At 40.6% G+C, this 16,278-nt stretch overlaps 1 non-coding gene across 1 annotated transcript; it reads left to right on the forward strand.

The window, feature by feature from the left end:
* The first annotated feature begins 2,256 nt into the window (after positions 1 to 2,256).
* On the forward strand, positions 2,257 to 2,359 carry LOC123568877 (U6 spliceosomal RNA). Its single transcript, XR_006692437.1, has one exon. It is a non-coding gene; the product is annotated as a U6 spliceosomal RNA (small nuclear RNA).
* The last annotated feature ends 13,919 nt before the right edge of the window (positions 2,360 to 16,278 follow it).

The raw sequence follows: 16,278 nt of genomic DNA on the forward strand, positions 1-16,278 counted from the left end.
AATGTAACAAAGATATATTTATAAAACCCCAAATTCATGAGGTTTTACTCTATTCAATATTATCCATTAAACCTCATTTTATACCAATTATGAGTTAAGTTTAAGTTCTTTTGACCAAACTTGAAATCTATCACTGAAGTGTTCACATGAGAAACTTAAATTCTGGGAGGAAATTATGATTTGTCTGTATATAATTTCTAATTTGTATTGTGCTATTTCAGTGTAAGGATAATGATATGAAATAGAAAGTGTCCTTTAATAGACAGATGAAAGTAATTATAGTGATTATAATAGATGCTGGCAAATATTGCAATAAATGGACTAATTTAGTTCACATTACAGAAACTGTTAAAACTAAAGCATTAAATTATGTGTGCAATATTTATTAAAAATCACAGAGCACAAATTCCTTTGAATTGGTAATTTTATAGAAACCACTTCTCATCTTTAGCAACCCAAATTCATGGTACTTGTTCACAAATCAATACCTTCTAAAAGTTAGAGCCCAGCAGCATACTCTTCTTTGCACTTTTTTCTGTTCACCTGCTTCCCTCCCTCTCACTGTCTTTCACCCTTTTGTCCTCCCTTCCTCTCTTTCTCTCTTCCCTTTTCTTTCCTTGATACCTGTAAGAGTTTGTCTCTTTCTCCATGGGTATTTACACCTGAGGAGTTATATGTCCAAGCCCTTTGTCTTGACAGGGGTATAGGCATGAAGAAATGGCCACATGATCAGGGAGTAGAGATTGAGAAAGAAGAAAGTCTGACATCCTTAAAACGTTGTGGTCCACAATTCTTTTCATGTTACTCTGCTTCCTGGAGATGTAAGGCATTGGATAGTATCAATGGATGAAAAGACAATATCAGAGCTGAAATCATCCTTTCTACTTTGATGATGACTTTTTACTTTCAGGATTTCCTTCCTACTGGATGTTTCTGGGAAGTTCTCATTTGCAGGGTTGGCTTAGTTGGCCCTGGATTTGTCTGGACAGTTTGGCCTGCTTGGCTTTTGTGTCTCTTCCTACTCCCTTCTCAGAATTGATGCTACTTTTCAGCAACCCTTGCAAATGCTTTTTCTAAAAATGTTCTCAGCAAAACAAGAATCCTAATAATTATTCCTTCTGAAGCAGATGGCCTAGTGCCACCTGCTCCCCCTCTCTTCTTTTTTTCCAAAATAAATTTTCCTCTTGACCAAACTCTCTTGATTTTGCACTGGCATTTTATAGCATTGTACAAATTATGCAACACTTAAATCACACCTAATTACCATCTCTGCCAGCAGGGATTGCTACCCAGAATGGAAATGGGAGAGACCCAAAAGAAACCAGAGGAGAATTAGTCATTTGAAAGGAGAATCAAGTAATTGCAGTTGACCATTTTCTGTTAGGAAAGTCTAGGAACTCAGACTATCAGTTCTTAACCCACCCACAGCCTAGTGAGTAATTTATAAAGCCTTCTTCTGACTGGGTTGTTGCAGTAATAATACTGTGTGCCTCTATCTGACAGAAACAGCTCTCTAGTTCTTTGAAAGGATTCATAGAAATTGAGAATGGTTATGCCTATGGAGGAGGCTTGGGCAAGGAAGGCCACAGCAAAGATCTTGCAAAGCCATCTCTTCCAATGGAGGGAGTTGATGATTTGATTGCAGAGACTGTCCTAATGATCTGGGTTTTTGTATTCCTTTTTTTAAACAATTTCCAACTTGTGTTTATTCCCCAATAATTCAGAGCCAATTTTTTCCCCCTTTAATTTGCAGAAAGCTCAAGAGATGTAAAATAATTTTAAATATTGATTCTAGTCAGCTATGATTAGATGTTAAGTCTTGTAGAGCAAATTTTAAATCATCTGAAATATAACCTGTGCATCCCCAGTTCTAGCAACCCAAAGCCCATAATGAAGCATTGGTGAGTACACTCACAAATTTCTCAAAATTCCTGGTGTACCAGTGGCACCCTTGTTGTTTCCATGCTGACATAAATGTCATTTAAATGGGATTTAGGGGCTGTTTAAAAATTAAATGCACCTACTTAATATACCATTTAGTAATACTATATTTAGATCCTATGTCTTCACCTATGTTGTCTCCTCTCTCTGGATTGTTTTTTTCCTTTACCTTTAGAAGCTTTTTCTAATTCACCATCAACCCCCCTCCCCACAACTTATAGTAAACTTCTCCCATACCTGGGCTACTCATGTTTCTTTAACACTGTTGCACTTCAGTTTACTTGGCCTGTCCACATCAGACCGTGAGTTCTTTGCTTGCTTTGTTAGCACATACACTAAAATTGGAATGCTACAGAGAAGATTACCACGGCCTCTGTGCAAGGATGCCACACAAATTTGTGAAGCATTTCATATTTTTTTTTAAAAAGAAGAGGAGTCCAATGGAAGAGAATAGACAACTCTAAAATAAGACAACACACCTACAACCGTTTGATCTTTGACAAATCTGACAAAAACAAGCAGCAAAGAAAGAATTCCCTATTCAACAAATGGTGCTGGGAGAACTGGCGAGCCATATGCAGAAAATTGAAACTGGACCCCTTCCTTACACCATATACAAAAATCAACTCAAGATGGATTAAAGACTTAAATGTAAAATGCAAAACTATAAATACCCTAGAAGAAAATCTAGGCAATACCATAAAGAATATAGGCATAGGCAAAGATTTCATGACAAAGATGCCAAAGGCAATTGCAACAAAAGCAAACATTGACAAATTGGATGAATTAAATAAAGCTTCTGCACGGCAAAAGAAACTATCATCAGAGTGAATAGATAACCCACAGAATAGGAGAAAATTTTTGCAATCTATCCATCTGACAAAGGTCTAATATCCAGTATCTACAAGAAACTTAAACAAATATCCCCCCCCCCAAAAAAAACAACCCCAGTAAAAAGTGGGCAAATGGGGCCGGGTGCAGTGGCTCATGCCTGCAATCTCAGCACTTTGGAAGGCCGGGCAGGTGGGTCATCTGAGGTCAGGAGTTCAAGACCAGCCTGGCTAACGTGATGAAACCCTGTTTCTACTAAACATACAAAAAATTAGCCGGGCACATGCCTGTAATCCCAGCTACTTGGGAGGCTGAGGGAGGAGAATCACTTGAACCTGGGAGCAGAGGTTGCAGTGAGCCAAGACTGCGCCATTGCACTCTGGCTTGGGCAACAAGAGCAAAACTCCTTTTCAAAAAATAAAAAGTGGACAAAGGACATGAACAGGCACTTCTCAAAAGAAGACATACATGTGGCCAAGAAACATATGAAAAAAACCTCAACATCACTGATCATAAGAGAAATGCAAATCAAAACCACAATGAGATGGCATCTCACACCAGTCAGAGTGGCTATTATTAAAAAGTAAAAAAAGCAACAGATGCTGGCAAGGTTGTGGAGAAAAAGGAACATTTTTACACTGGTATGTAAGTTAGTTCAACCGTTGTGGAAGACAGTGTGGTGATTTTTCAAAGACCTAGAGGCAGAAATACCATTTGACTCAGCAATCCCATTACTGGGTATAGACCCACAGGAATAGAAATCATTCTGTTATAAAGATACATGTACAGGTATGTTCATTGCAGCACTATTCACAATATTGAAGACATAAAATCAATGTAAATGCCCATCAGTGATAGACTGGATAAGGAAAATATGGTACATATACACCATGGAATACTATGCAGCCATAAAAAGAAATGAGATCATGTCTTTTGCAGGGATGTGAGTGGAGCTGGAAGCCATTATCCTCAGCAAACTAATGCAGGAGCAGAAAACCAAATACCATATATTCTCACTTATAAATTGGATCTGAATGATGAGAACACGTGGACATGTGGGAACAACACACACTGGGGCCTATTGGAGAGTCAGGGATGGGGGAAGGGAGAGCATCAGGAAGAATAGCTAACAGATGCTGGGCTTAATACCTAGGTGATGGGATGATCTGTACAGCAAACCACCATGGCACACGTTTACCTATGTAACAAACCTGCACATCCTGCACATGTACCCCTGAACTTAAAATAAAAGTTGGAAATTTGAAAAAGTGAAACTTACAGAAAAATGAAGGTGAGTCCCCTGCCATCAGTGGCTGTGTGTTTTTGTTTTAGTGATCACTACATCCTCAGTGCCCATGACAATGCTGGGCACACAGTAGGTACCAAGTAGATGCCACTGAGTTGAGGAGAATAGCAGTGTTGCTCCTTAACTCACCCATGCTACCTTTCATTGCTTTCTTGGAGAAAAGTATTACCTTGCAACAATATTGCCCTGTTAGGATTTGTGCTTTTAGGTACAAGGTGTTGCTATCTTTAGGGCCACCATGACCACCTGGGCTGGAATGCAAAAACAATCTCTTGAAGATGTTAAATGGATCTGACATAGAAACTGACATCCATTTTCTTATACCTGGGTAAAGGGATTGAGCACATTACCATTATGCTTCAATAAAGCATTCTTTGTTCCCCTTTTGAAAGAATAAAAGTGGTTGTTGAAATATGTGTGAAATGCAGCAAAAAGTAAAATGTTATAAAAAGTTAAAAAATGAAATGGTTAAAATTGTCACTGAAAAAACATCAAAATCCAGTCTTAAAAATTATAATTATTTTATATTTTGTAATATTTGATACATAAAATATGTAACACATTTGCTATAAAACATAGTAATAAACACCATAAACCCAACACTCAGCTTATAAAACTAGAACATTAAAAATACAGTTTCATATTGGGAGGCCGAGGCGAGTGGATCACGAGGTCAGGAAATCGAGACCATTCTGGCTAACACGGTGAAACCCCATCTCTACTAAAAATACAAAAACAAAAAATTAGCCAGGCGTGGTGGCGGGCGCCTGTAGTCCCAGCTACTCGGGAGGCTGAGGCGGGAGAATGGTGTGAACCCGGGAGGTGGAGCTTGCAGTAAGCTGAAATCTCGCCACGGCACTCCAGCCTGGGTGACAGAGTGAGACTCCATCTCAAAAACATAAAACCTAAACAAAACACATATCTATATGTGTGTATGTGTATATATATATGTATGTGTGTATATATGTGTGTGTGTGTGTATATATATATATAGTTTAATCTATGTTCTTTTTCTTCACCCCAAGCCTCCATCTCTACCTTGAAGTAACTGTTCTTTTGAATTTTGGGTTTATCACTGCCATTCATTTGGATTTTAAACAATAGGGAGATCCAGCTTAATTGTCACTTGCTGCTCATTGATAGGGTTTTGATATGAGTCTGCAAGCAATTGATTTATTCTGGTCTCTGTGCAGTGAAACCTCTCTGCTAATGTTAATCTGTATTTGCAGCCACTCTTCAGTGCTAGCATCACTGCCTGGCTCCACCTCAGATCATCAGGCATTAGATTCACATAAGGAACCCACAACCTAGACCCCTCACATGCACGGTTGACAATAGGGCTCACACTCCTATGAGAATCTAATGCTACCACTGATGTGACAGTAGGTGGAGCTTAGGCGGTAATGCAAGCAATGGAGAGCAGCTGTAAATACAGATGAAGCTTCTTCGCTCGCCCACTCACTGCTCACCTTCTTCTGTGCAGCCTGGCTCCTATCAGGCTACAGACCAGTACTGGTCCATGGCCCAGGGGTTAAGGACCCCTGGCCTAAAGAATGGGAAAAAATATTTGCAGACTATTTTACACACACAGACACACACACACACACACACACTTAAAATCTGGGCGTTGGAAGACAGTCAAGAAACTCAGGCAATGACTAATGAAGCATTCTTACTTACATCTTCAAGCAAGGAGATGTAAAATTTCAGTAAGAGAAAATATTATGCTGATGGTTGAATAGGATTTGTCAAGAAGATTCTGATATATCACACACACATCATGGAATACTACTCAGCCATAAAAACAAACAAAATTTCTTTTGCAGCAACAGAGATGGAACTGGAGGCCACTATCCTCAGTGAAATAACTCAAAACCGGGAAGTCAAATACCACATGTTCACACTTAAAAGTGGGAGTTAAACAATGGGTACCCATGGATATACAGAATAGAATAATAGCCATTGGAGACTACAAAAGGTGGGAGGATGGGAGAGGGAGGAAGGTTGAAAAGTTACCTATTGAATATAATGTTCACTATTCAGGTGACAGGTACACTCAAAGCTCAGACTTCACCATGATGCAATATATGCATGTAAGAAACCTGCATTTGTACCCCTAAATAAATAAATAAAAATAAAAATTTAAAAAGTCTGTTGATGTAAGTGATGGCACTCCACTTCTGAGATGGAAGTGAGGGATTCCATTGACACTGGTGTAGTGCCTGTAAAGCTGAACGCCTGGCACCCTCAAATTACAAACACCCAGTACATCAAAGTGAAAATGTCGCTAGGGCTTATACATTCCTCCTTGTCGTGTTTTTGTAGCAGAGCTAGGGTCCGCTCCGACAAACAAGCTGATTAGCTATAGGCAAGACTAAATAGACTAGGAAAAGAAGACTTTTGTCTTCCCAGGATTAGTTTAAGCCTTTCTCTGTAGTCTTTAGTGAAAATTAAAAAAAACAACAACAACAACAAACAAACAAACAAACATAAAACAAAGGGAGAAATTCATCACCTGTCCGTTCAGCCTATACGAAGGGGCTTAGAAGTGGATGCATATTCATTCACTGAAGCAGAAGCCTTAAGTGCTCAGGGACTTAAGTTGAAAGAGTAAGCTGGCTGAGGCTTCTGGAAGGTGGATGGATATTTGCTTCCCAATTTGTGGCTAATAGGTTTTGGCTAGACTCACTATGGGTTCATGGGTAGCCTCAGTTACGGTTCATTGGGGGCACCTTCAACAGTACAGTGGATGTAGATATAGCAAATCTCCACCCTGGCTGGGCTAGTAATTAGCTAGGGTGCCTGGTGGCTCAACTGATAATAAAAGTCACCAATATTTATTAAGCATTTTCTTTGTGTCAGGGGCTGTTCTAAGCCCTTCGAGTGTGGAACTAATTTCCTTGTCACTGCAATCCTATGTCATAGGACTTAGGCACTATTATAATCATCCTCATTTTGCATCTGAGAAACTGTGGCCCAGAGAGGACAAGTCACTTGCCTAAGGTCTCACAGCTTGTATCTGGACATGTAGTATTGGGGTCTAGGCCATCTGTCTAGAGCTTGCTCATGTCACAACAGTGCTGGTCTGGTTTCCCAGCAGGGTCGGAGAGGTTTAGAGAAAGTATGTGTATTCCCAGCTTGTTCTTCTGAATGGTTTCATGGACTGAATTGTTTGAACAAATTTATATGTTGAAGTCCTAACCTCCAGATTACCAGAATGTGACAGTATTTGGAGATAGAGTTTTTAAATAGGTAATTACATTGAAATGAGGTCACGAGGCAGGTCCTAATGAGTCCTGTCAGCAAATTCAACTATAAGGGCAGGCACCAACCTTACCCTGGTGTCCTTATAAGAAGAAGAAATTTGGACATGGACATGTACAGAGGAAAGACTCTGTGAGGACACAGCAAGAAGGTGTCCATCTACAAGCCAAGGAGAGAGGCTTCCAGAGAAATCCACCCTGCCAACAACGAGAGCTTGGTCTCAGCCTCCAGAACTGTGAGAAAATAAATTTCTGTTGTTTAAACTACTCGGTCTGGGCCAGGAGCAGTGGCTTATGCCTGTATTTCCAGCACTTTGGGAGGCTGAGGCAGGCGGATCACCTGAGGTTGGGAGTTCAAGACCAGCCTAACCAACATGGAGAAACCCCATCTCTACTAAAAATACAAAATTAGCTGGGCGTGGTTGTGCATGCCTCTAATCCCAGCTACTTGGGAGGCTGAGGCAAGAGAATCACTTGAACCCGGGAGGTGGAGGTTGTAGTGAGCCAAGATCATGCCATTGCACTCCAGCCTGAGCAACAAGAGCAAAACTCCGTCTCAAAAACAAAACAAAACACAAAACAAAATAACTCCTCAGTCTGTGGTACTCTTACGGCAGCCCTAGCACTAACAGATAGTCAGAGGTGTTCACTGTTGTGTCCACTTCTGTTTTTCTAGGTGGTATTGCTGATGAGCTGGGCATCTCCGGCCATCTGGTCTGGGCTGAGGGGCCAGGCATTTTGCCCTTTGTTGGGTGGCCATGGTCAACAGAGCCCTCTCCCCTTCTGGGCTGCAGCCCACTGACCTCTGGCTGTGACTGGATTTATAGATCCTTATTAAATTATTATCAAATGCAGCATATTAACTACAGTAAGCTCTCTGAGAAAGACATTTTGCTGAAGACTTTTGGGTCATTCTTTTGTAACTTATGGCTCCTTAGAGATGGAAATAAAAGATGTGAACAGGCACCTCTTGAAGGCTGAAGGCTGGGAGATCACATAGGTGGCTGAGATTCACATTTAAGTCCCTCTTCACCTTCACTCCTCGACACAGGGCAGCCCAAAGAGAAAACTCTTGGATCCTCTTGATAGAGGCTGTATCCTAAACACTGAAGATTTCCTTCCCCCAAGCTCATTAGAATATACGGAAGATTAGAAAATCCAATTAAAACAAGATCCCAAATGGCATTATCTTAATGTGTCTGAGCTTGATATCAGGTAGGCCTGAGGAGATGGGCTCTAAATTCTATTCTGTTTGCATTCTTATGTGAACATTGCTACTTTATTTCACAGACCAAAATTTCTTTTATAGATTTCCAGCATGGAAAACAGTGGACTGTGAAAATGGAGGCAATTTCTAGTTTACCTTCTCTTCACTTTGGCCGTAAAGGAGAAAATGTACACACACACACACACACACACACACACACACACACACACAGAGAAAGAGAGAGAGAGAGAGAATTGATATCCATGTAAATATCTCTTTAAAACCACACAGATTTCAAAACTCAACCCTCATCCTTGGTTCTGATTCTGGAGCAGAATTGTTTGTTTGGCTTCATCACCTAAAAGTTAGTTTGGGAGTGTTTATGCCATGTGCTTAGCTCATGCTGCAGGGTGACACATCCTGGAGGCAATCAGATAAGTATCCAAAGCCTCCAATGTGCTGTGCAGAGGAAGATATCGAAGAAGCAGGAGGTAAGGTTGGTTCCTGCCCTTACAGTTGAGTTTGCTGACAGGATTCACTGATTGGACATAATGAGAGAGCTGCAGGATGCTACCTGTGTGATCCTAACCGCAACTGAAAGGGCAGTGCAGCCAAGAGGGCTGGCAGGGCTGGCAGATGACACCTCTTGAAGAGTCTGCTGCTTGCAGCCACCCCTTGTTCCTAGGAACCACCACCCTCCCTCCACAAGGTCACAAGCTGACCCCACAGGTGTACCTTGGAAGTCGTGTGCTGACCCTAGCAGTGTCAAAGAGGAATGCCTGAGCAAAATTGAGCCAGTTGGCTTTTTTCCAGCGAGTCTGTGGAACTGATCCTGAGGCTGTGGACTCAGGAGGTGTGGGTGCTATCTTCTACCATGGAGTAGAGGAACAGAGAGAGCCAATTTATGGAGACACAGGGGAATGAAGCTGGTGTTCAGGAAGAAGCTGCCCATGGCTATTCTCGTCCTGTACTTGAGTTCTGTGAGAGATGACCCTTTACCTTCTTAATAAAGTCATTTTGACATATGCTGCAGTATTTGGTTTCTGTAACCTGCAAATCAAGATTTCTAACTAAGGCAACTGGCTCATCTGACAAGAAGGTCCATTAGGACTGGGAGAGGGGTCTATGGGGAATGCTATCAAATGAAAACCCGGTATTTTAGGGCAAGAGAGAATTGTCTAGGCTTCCCTGGTGAGAAGGGATCCAGAGTCTAGAGAGTTTTCTAACTGGGTTTGTAAGGAAGGACTGATCTTTTGTGTGACTGGCTTATGGGAAATATTAACAATTATTCTTGGCTTTTGTCTGTCTTAGCACAACAACCACTGACATTGTCTGTGAACTTTAGGTAGAAATATTACTTTTATAAGCTCCAAGACACCTTCTTTAGTTTATTCTGTGGAACCACATACAGAAATTGTCATTTTTCCCCTTGTCACAACTGGAAAAACAGAACATTGAAAATATACAGAAAAATCCAAAGAAGAAAAAATAACTGAAATTCTACTATATGGAGACAGCCAGTTTAAATATTTTCTTACTATTAAAAAGCTTTTAGCCTGTAGCTGTCTGTTTAGGTAGCTCTGTGTATCTAAATGTCTAACTAGCTAGACATCTACCTATCTAGCTATCTACTCAACTCTTTTTATATTATATGATTTCTTAATAAAAATGCAGTCATATGGTATTTGCTGTTTGGTGATCTAACCTTTCTCCCTTTGCAACATATCATTAACATTTTTTTATATCATAAAGATATTCGACTACAGCATCATTTTAATGAACATATTGTGTTTCTTTATAAGAATATACTATTAGCTATTTCTCTAGTCTCAAATATAAATAATATTAATTAGACATCTTTATCAGAGAATCATCATACATGGTGATTTCTAAAGAAAACAATATGCTTAAAAAACTACATGAGACAATGGTAAACTAAAAAAGCCAAGGATGTTTGCCACATTACCTCTCAAAATGGTTATACTGTTTACCTTTTCCATCAAGTTTATGAAAGTGCCTATTTCCCCAAACCGTTGCAAACATCTTGTATAGACTTTTGTGCAAACAAACCCATTTCTACCATTTACTGTAATAGCTGTTAATTTGTCCAAATTTCTTAGCTTCTCTTAGCATTTCTTAGTCTGCTAAGTAAAGAAAAAATAAATCCTCTCTAGGATTATTGTAAGGGTCAAAGAAGATAATTTATTCACAACATTTAGCACTGTACCTGGCACATACAAAACATCCAATAATTGTTTAGTCATCTAGAGGAGCTAGAAGAGTGAGTGGCCAAGAACATGGTTTTGGAGTCCAAGTATCTGAATTAAAATTGTGTCTTCAGCACTGACTAGTTGCGTGACCCTGGTAGGTCAGTTAACCTCTCTGTACCTCATTCCCTGTAAAATTTAGAGAATAGTGATGGTAACTTCCTCACAGGCTTATTGGGAAGATTAATGAATGAATTCATGTCAAGTTCTTAGAAGAGAATCTGGCTTGTTGCAAAGACTCAATAAAAATTAGCTATTGTTAGAAAATATATAATTTTTAAAATACACTTAATTTTTACATTATTTGATTACTAGTAAGTTTACATAATTTTAGAAATTATGTGTATTAGTTACTTGCATTTCTTTTTTTAAATTTTGATAATGATTTTTTATTTCAATAGTTTTTGGGGAACAGGTGCTATGTGGTTACATGGATAAGTTCTTTAATGGTGATTTCTGAGATTTTAGTATACCCATTACCCAAGCAGCATACACTGTACCCAATGAATAATTACAATTATCATTAGCTTATTGACTTAGATGCTTAGTGTCCCACTCAATACTCCATCCAACTTCTTTTTTTTTTCCCAAATGAATTTTTTTTTTTTTTTAAATTATACTTTAAGTTCTAGGGTACATGTGTGCAACGTGCAGGTTTGTTATATATGTGTACATATGCTATGTTTGTGTGCTGCACCCATTAACTCGTCATTTACATTAGGTATATCTCCTAATGCTATCCCTCCCCCCTCTTCCCACAATAGGCCCCGGTGTGTGATGTTCCCCTTCCTGTGTCCAAGTGATTTCATTGTTCAATTCCCACCTATGAGTGAGAACATGTGGTGTTTGGTTTTCTGTTCTTGCCATAGTTTGCTAAGAATGATGGTTTCCAGCTGCATCTATGTCCCTACAAAGGACACAAACTCATCCTTTTTTATGGCTGTATAACATTCCATGGTGTATGTGTGCCACATTTTCTTAATCCAGTCTGTCATTGATGGACATTTGGGTTGATTCCAAGTCTTTGCTATTGTGAATAGTGCCACAGAAAACATACCTGTGCATGTGTCTTTATAGCAGCATGTCTTATAATCCTTTGGGTATATCCCCAGTAATGGGATGGCTGGGTCAAATGGTATTTCTAGTTCTAGATTCTTGAGGAATTGCCACACTGTCTTCCGCAAAGGTTGAACTAGTTTACAGTCCCACCAACAGTGTAAAACTGTTCCTGTTTCTCCACATCCTCTCCAGCACCTGTTGTTTCCTGACTTTTTAATGATCGCCATTCTAACTGGTGTGAGATGGTATCTCATTGTGGTTTTGATTTGCATTTCTCTGATGGCCAGTGACGATGAGCATTTTTCAACGCCTATTCATGTTCATTGACCATTTTTAAATTGGCATGTTCATTTATTTTCTTTGAGATTTCTAAGAACACTTTATATATAATATACATAAGAACTGTTTTTGTCATATATGCTGCAAATATTTATCTTGATTTACTCTTTTTTCTTTTATTTTTCTTGCCTACTAAGAAATTGAAACATGGCATGACTCAATGGAAAAAGATTCAGAACTCCTGCATCTGCAGGGTTTCCCTCATGGAAATTACAACTTAGTAAAGAAAATGAGTCATATACAAATGGAAATATAACGAGTAATGAGAGGTAATGGAGTAAATACGAAATAAGTAGTAACAATAGTAATGGCGAGAGTTGTCTACTTTGCAAGAAGCTTGTTCCATTGTTGTGCAGTTCAGGTGAGCTATTTTTGTATCCTGGTGCTAGTGAATAATATTTAGCATTGAAGTGTCTGTTATGAAGTGATGTTTACCCTTGAAGCAGTGTGAAGTTTGGATTGGAAGATGATTTGAAGCTATGAGACTATCCAGGAGAATGTTGCCGTAATCTGGAAATGAGGAGGTGAGGAGCTTGATTAGGATATGACCTCATAACCTTAATGGCAAGTGAATCTTGAAAATGTGGTTCCCCGTCTTCTAGTCCTTTGACACTGATAGAGAGCATACTCCCTGTCTTGAGGAGACCTCTTTCAACTGTTGTCCTGATAATCCTGTACTTACTATTTACCTAGAATTGGTCCCACTCTTCACGCATCTGTTTCTCCCCTGGAGTGTGAACTCCTTGGGAGTGGAAGTTTCCGCATTTCTCTTTGTCTCATCAGCACCAAACAGAAAGCCTGCTTCATAGCGTTCAGTAATGACTCCTGAATACACAGATGGCCCTGCCAGAATCACTGATTTAGCATGGGGAGATCACATTGTTTATGAACATAGCGCAAGAAGCCAGAGGAAGGAAAGACATCAGGATAGATCGGAGACAGATGAAATAGATGGGAGACAGGCAAGATGGGAATTAGAGGAGGAGAAGGGATGTAGAAGGGAGACATGGGAGATGGTGGGGAGAGTGGGAGATAGAGGGAGAGATATGAGATACACGGGGGATGTGGGAGATAGATGGGGAGGTGGGAGATAGAGGGGTAGGTGGGAGATAGAGAGGTAGGTGGGAGATAGAGGCGAGAGGCGGGAAACAGAAGGGGAGGTGGGAGATAGGGGTAGAGATAGGAGATGGGGGAGAGATGGAAGATAGGGTAGAGATAGGAGATAGAAGGGAGAAATGGGAGATGCGGGGAGGTGAGAGATAGGGTTAGAAATATGAGATAGAAGGGGAGGTGGGAGATAGAGGGGGATGTGGGAGATAGGGGTAGAGATAGGAGATAGAGGGGAAGATGGGAGGTGGGGGGAGATGGGAGAGGGGGAGGTCACAGATAGAGGGGAGAGGAGATGGCACTGGGCATAAGAATGAGATGCTGGAGGGGATAAGAGTGAATGGGATCAAGAACAGGTAGAAGTATTAGTCTTGACAGAAAAACAGGACACTTCTCAGATATGACAGGGAAAGAAGTTCTGGAGATATTTTAAAGAGAGCTAGGAAAGCTGAGGGAATTTGCAATAATTGTGTAATCTTCACAGTGAAAGTAAAATTACCTATGGAAAGTGAGGTGGCACATTTGGAATTAAGGCTAAGAAAACAGAGTGGCTGCTATGGGCAGTGCCATTCACAGACAGTGCCAAGGGAGCTGAATGAAAGAGTTCTAGCAAGAGGGAGGGCCCTGCTAGGATTAGTATTTGATCTTAGTAGTTTGTATTTGATCTTACGTTGAAAGGTGCTCAGGGTTATTTTATCATTCTATTTCCACATTTTAAGATACCTAGATTTTCTGGAGAAAGTCTTGAGAAATAGAGGGCATTGTTTAGCTGTGGAAGGATCACATTTGGGTGGCAAATGAGGTTCTAGGATGGCAATGAGTGCATTGTTAAAGTGAGATGTGGGAAAATGGTCCCTGAGAGGGGGTGATGGACTGGGAGGCTAACTCAGGTGGGGAAATGGAGATCACAAGAGGCTAGAGAGGTGGAGTAAAGGTCCAGGAATGGAGACACTGACAGTTTATAGACATGGTGTGATGCTTTGCGGCTGTTTGGATCCATGAAGACACCTATGGAATTCCTGTTACTCTGCAGTTTCCTGTGGCTGAGTAGAGACTGGGGTCACTAGCTTTGCAGAGAAACTCAGAGGCTAAGGAATGAAAAGCATTTTAAGAAGGGATGTTGGAAATCTTGGGTATGATGATAGAGGGCATCATAGAGAAAGGGCCGTGATGAAAACCAGAGGGAAGCTGTGGCCCGATGGCCTGCACTTCATCTGTTGAGGGAAAGTGATTAAAGATTAGCTCAGAATGAAGAATGGGCATGAGGAGAAGTCACTTTCACTGCTCAAGGTTAGGAGGAACGTTGAGTCAGAAGATCAATGTGTCATTTAAGAGAGTTCTGAGGATGGGGTGTCAGAGCCAGTGTAACACAGACTCTGACGTCAGACTGATCTGGTTTGAATTCGACTCCTCTAAATACAAACTGGAGATTCAGTCTTCTGAGCCTCACTTTGGGGATACTGGTTATTACCTATGCAACATCAAAAGGCTACAGTGAGAATTCTATGTGAAAATGTATATAAGTGCATAGTATGTAATAAATATTTAATAATGATGCTACTAGTAATTTTCCCAAAGGTAAATTTATAACAGGATGATGGTTCTGAAGAGCTGAAGGCAGAAATCCATGGGTTGATATGAATGGGGTAGAGTGTGACCCATTTGGACACATTTGTGAGCATAGGCAGAGGAAATAGGAGGGAGGGGTACATGGTCTTTGTGGCAAGTTGTAGGGGCTAGGAGGCAGGAAAGGGTGACATGTTAGCAAAGGAAGGGCCAGCACATCCTGGCAGCTCTGGAAGACATTGGGGAGGGAGGTGGTGGGCACCAGGCTGGGTATAGATATAATCCATCTCTCAGAAACCTGTAAACACAACATGGTAGAAGGAGCAGGGGCCTGAGTCCATAAGACCAGGAATTGACTGAGGCCGCCTTCTTCCACCTAAATCAGCTAAGGGCTGTGTGCCTTGGGGAAGCCACAAGAGGAGGAATGTGAAAGTGGTCTGTAGCCTGTTAGGTGCTGTGCAGTGTTGGAATGGGGGCCAGTGGGGATAGCCCTGGGACTGTCAGACATGAATGCATTCACATAGAGAGCATTACACACTAACATGCGAATGAGTCTGATGATACTGGCTTAGACGTAATTTTTTAAAAAATAGGCTTAATTGTAAAAAATTAATGAAGTTAATTTTTTTAGAGCTGGTTTAGATTCACAGCAATATTGAGCTACAAATACAGAGATTTCCCATATACTTTTACATTCCCTACTCCACATGTGTACAGCCTCCCCCATTACCAGTATCCCCTACCACATTTGTTATAATCAGTGAACCTCCATTGACACATCATTATCACCCAGAATCCATCATTTATGTTAGGGCCCGGTATTGGCATTGTGCATTCTACAGGTTTTGATAAACGTACAATGGCAGGTGTCCACCATGATAGTATATAGAATAGTTTCACTTCTCTAACAATCCTCTGTGCTTCACCTCTTCATCCTTTCTCCCTACTAACCCTTGGCAAGTACTGATCTTTTCACTGTCTCCATAGTGTGGCCCTTTCTAGAATGTCACAGAGTTGGAATAATATTAATAATATGTAGCAGCCTTTTTTAGAATTTGCAGAGGACTTTCATAACTATAGCAACCCTATGAGGCAGGTCTTATTATCCTTATTCAATAGAGTAGGGTGCTGAGGCTCTGAGATTGGAAGTACTTGACTGGAGATCCCACAGCAGGTGAAGTATGAGAGCATGGCCTTGTCTTAGGTTATCAGATCCCCTTCCAGCAATCGTGGCCTTCCTTGGGGGGAAGAGGAGGAGGCTGTGGTGACTTACTGTTGTCCTGTTTTTGCAAAGCCTTTTTCTGTGGCCCTATATTTTTTCTTCTTTAAGGAGAAAATGTATTCTGAATACAAATTTTCTTCTGCTACTGTTTCAGTCAGAGATCTGATTTT

This window comes from Macaca fascicularis, chromosome 14 (assembly GCF_037993035.2).
Source record: "Macaca fascicularis isolate 582-1 chromosome 14, T2T-MFA8v1.1".
NCBI classification, from domain to species: Eukaryota; Metazoa; Chordata; class Mammalia; order Primates; family Cercopithecidae; genus Macaca; species Macaca fascicularis.